Here is a 4,583-nt window from a genome sequence, read left to right as displayed (position 1 = left end):
AGGTGTTTGAAGTTTTTCTTGAAAGATAATCCTTAGGAAACGACAAATATTTCGTGTCTATCGACCCATATTCTTATTTTTTAGTATTGAATATTAATTTTTATATATTTTATTTAAGAAAGTTATTTCACATTTTTTGTATTAAGTGTACATGATATTATAATTTAGGTAATAGAAAAATATAAAAGTAAATTGTGATATTATTAAAACTTACTATAATAATTGCAATGATAGTTTGATATTTTTGGTGTATGTAATTTCTTATGACATTCATTAATATTTCTTTTATTATGTGGCAAAATATTTTAATAATAGTTGATTAGGAGGACAAAATAAACAAATAAATATTATATCATGTGGATATTTACAAGACGTTTTGGCTTTATATATAGTATAGATTTTAATATTGTTATTGTTTATTTTTTATTGGTTAAAAAGTATGAGTCATATAAAATTTGGTGTTCATAGCAATATACTATGATATACTAATAGTGAATTCCTTAAGATAGACTTTTAAAGTTGGCTAGACTAAATCCAATGTTAGATACAGGAATCCTAAATACTATAGGATACTCAATACCTAGGGCTAGAAATGAGTCGAGTTTCGAACGAATATTGAGTTGGTTCAGTTCACTAACAACCCTATTGATAAGAATTCAATGATCCGTCATGCCAATACAAGTGAAACCCAAAGTATAAACCTACAAAGAGGATGTCCCTCCTACCTTAGGATAATATCTAATACTCACGTGTAAGGAATGTGTGTCAAGAAGCTAGTGAATTTATTATGTGATGGTGCATAATAATTTTTTCTACATAAGTAGACCTGTAAAGATGATGAAATATCTCATGATATAAGAAGATAAATTAGGTTTTGTCCATCTATAATAGATTTACATGACAACAACATTCTAATGAAATAAAAAATATAATATTTGATGACAGAACAAATATGACATATGTTATATTTTAGCGAACTCGTGAGATAACTTATCTCTGGATGAGTAGATATATTTGTAGACTCCAATTTTTCCCAATATTATTTAGCATTTTGAGGATTTCAAAATACCATTGGTTAAAATTGACATTAACTTCCAAAATAATTTCAGAAAGAATTAAAAATATTGTAGTATTTTTAAAAATCTCAATTTGATTTTCAAATAATAATATTTATATGACACCCTAAATTATATTTGTTTGTTTTCCTTTCTCATTTGAATTTTTTACAATTAAAATATCAAAAATTTAAAATAAAAAATACACTTGTTAAAATTTTAATCACTTAAATGATACTATACTTAAGTATTTTAAAAATTATATTTTTCAATACAACAAAAAAATTATTGGTTGAATTTGATTTTAAATTTAAATAAATAGCTTAAGAATAAAAAATGTGATCATTTAAAAAATTAATTTTATTTTCAAATACCAATATTTATATAATATGCACAATAAGTATTAACTTTACTCTATTAGGACTTGCTTTATTTAACATTACTAATAATGTGTTAGTGTTCTTCGTTACTTCAATTTAAAATTATAGCGATAAAGATTAAAATGGTCATTAGTTTATTTTCGTTTCCATTGCAAATTGTATTATATTTAGGACTATTGAAAGTATGTTTTGAGATTGCGTATTAAATTTATTTGAATGTGTGACATTTTTAAACTTCTATCCGCTGAAAATGACATTAAAATCAAACAATAGTTTGACAATAATATAAAATTATTGTTGTTTTTGTTTAAAGAATAAAGTATATACTCCCTTTTCCCCCATTCCTACATTCGCATTATATTCATTTACTAATTAGGTTTCCACTTTCTCTTCCCCACTCACTACCAATTCACCCATGCCTACTGAAACCATAGTTCCCGATCCACCTCTTCACGAGTCTGCCACAAACATTTCCATACTAAAGTTGAAGCCATTATACGTCTGCACCAAACTCTGACAACATGGTTTCAGTAGAAGATGTTAATTATGGATCAGAGATGAAAAATTCCAAAGACAAGGGCAAAGAGCGATGTAATAGAAGAGAAGAACTACGACGACACTATTCATAAAGGAGAAGATGAAGAAAAGAGTGACGAAGAGGAGTAGAAAGAGTCAAAGAAATGTAAGATGGAAAATTCACATGCGACATTGGCGATTGGAAGAGGTAAATTAGTCAGTAAGTCAGTTAGTAACTCAATAAGCCAGTCAATAACGCAGTTAGTAAGTTAGTCAATAACTGAGTAATTCATTTAGTAAGTTAGTCAATAACCCAGTAAGTCATGCAGCAACTCAGTCAGTAAGTCAGTAAGTCGGTTAGTAACTCAGTAATTCAATCAGTAACTTAGTAAATCATTTAGTAACTTAGTTAGTAACTCAGTAAGCCAGTCAGTACGTTAGTAATAACTTAATAAGTCAGTCAATATCAGACAATAACTTTGTAAGTCAGTTAGTAGGTAACTCAATAAGTCAGTCAATAACTTAGTAAGTTAGTTAGTAACTCAGTCAGTTAGTAACTTAGTCAGTAAGTTAGTCAATAAGTGAGTTAGTTAGTAACTTAGTAAGTCAATGAGTAACTCAGTAAGTAACTCATTAAGTCAACCAGTAACTCAGTCAGTAACTCAATAAGTCAGTTAGTACCTTAGTAAGTCAGTCAAGAACTCAATCAGTAACTCAATCATTAAGTTATTCAGTAAGTCAATAATTAAGTCAGTAACTCAGTAAGTTAGTTAGTAAGTGATGAGCAATATATTACACACTATTCATAACCTTAATTTAGCATGATTGATGATTCTTGGTGCCTAATTCACTTTGTTTCACATGGTTTAGTGTTTTGGACTTTATTGGACTAATATTCCTAATATTTGGCCTGGTTAAATCTATTATCATTTTCAGATCACATTTGGCACCAATGGCATTTTGGACATTATGGAAGTCGAGGATATGTGTTGGAACGAAGATGATATTTTTATTTTAGGAGTTGTTTTTATTGTAATTTAGGTTTGGGCCCATTGTTTAGGCCCAATTCAGTTTTATGTGTGTTGGAGGGGTTAAATTCGGATTCCCCACTCCAAACACACACACTTCATTTTTTCCCTCATTTTGAAATACACTACATTTTCATTTCCCCCTCTTTTTGCTATGGAAAATATATATTTTGATGAATGTATGAATGGTTGATAAGTGCTAAACATACCTAAATTTCATACACTTTTATGGCACTTATCTTAAGCATAATTGAGAAAAACCAACTTAAAACAATACTTTTTGTATAAAATACCACAATCTTGTATATGTGTATGTGTATTTCTTTTTTTATGTGTTTTGTAGGATTTAGAATGAAGAAAAGAAGAGAAAAAAAAGACTCATGATCAAAAAGCAAAAAAGTCAAGAAAATTAAGGTGCTCAACCAGGCAGCTAAGCATGGACCAAGCCTCAATGAGCTAACCTGGACACCAGCCTGACCTGAAGACCAACTTGACCTGAATCAAGCTGCTCAAGCAAGCAGCTGAGCGGACCTGCTTGGCCGCTCAGCCTAGGACCAACCTAGTCCTGGCACGATCAGACCTCCAATTGACACGATCAGACACAAGCTTGGCACATGCCCAAGCTGCTGAACAAGCAGCTTAGTGGTCAAACCAAGCAGCTTAGCAGAAAACCAAACTCCTGACCAGATCAGCAAGCACCAGGCCACGTCCCAGTCAGCACGGTCAAAGCTGCTGAACAAGCAGCTTAGCGGTGAATCGGGTGCGCTGAGCGGTGTGCACCCAGACTTGACTTAACAATCAAGCAAACCGTGAAGTCACCCATGACCTCACCTCAACTAGTCCACCATAGGCTTTTCAGAAGTAGCTCACAATAGCTGGTCTCACAGCCCACAACTAACTTTGATGAGTTACGCATAAGGAGGTGACTAAGCTATTTGATCAAGGGACCAAACCCATGCTGAAGGGTTTGGTCAGCTGCTTAGTAATCCAGCCAAACAGCTCAGTGGTCCAGCAAAGAGGCCTATAAATAAGAGACCATTTCATTCGAGCAAAATATATCAAACACTTGAAGAAATCTCTCACTAGAAACCTTTCTCTGAAGTTCTCTCTTCATTTCTTAGTTTAGAGCTTTAATTTCAAGTAAGTTTTGTAGTTTTAATTTAGAATTCAAGAGGAGAAAAGAGAAGGCAAATGAGATGCAAAAATCAATTTTGTACTCTCATTTGGAACTCAAAAGCATCCAATCCTTGGATGGATAGCTCATGTTCCTAACATTTTCTTTTGAATAAGGTTATGTAATTTCTACTTCTTCTTAAATACCAAAAGTTTGAATTTTAATCATTCAAGTTGGTGCTTTGGTTAATTTTATTTGTTTGAGAAGTACTTAATGCTCTTTTTAGATTGATCACCTAAAAAATGATTTCAAGTCAATAAAATTACTTGTCTCAAACACTTAAAAAAATAAACTAAGAAGTAGTTGTACTACTTAGTTTATTTGCCAAGTTAAGCATGCTTTTCTTAAGATCTTACATTCATCACTCATTCAATATTAGAGTCACCAATGGTTAGGGTGTGACAACCTAATCTCTTTTATGGCCGTAGTA

Source organism: Lupinus angustifolius, chromosome LG05 (genome assembly GCF_001865875.1).
Source record: "Lupinus angustifolius cultivar Tanjil chromosome LG05, LupAngTanjil_v1.0, whole genome shotgun sequence".
Taxonomy (NCBI): Eukaryota; Viridiplantae; Streptophyta; class Magnoliopsida; order Fabales; family Fabaceae; genus Lupinus; species Lupinus angustifolius.
Note: the sequence above shows the minus strand (reverse complement) of the source record.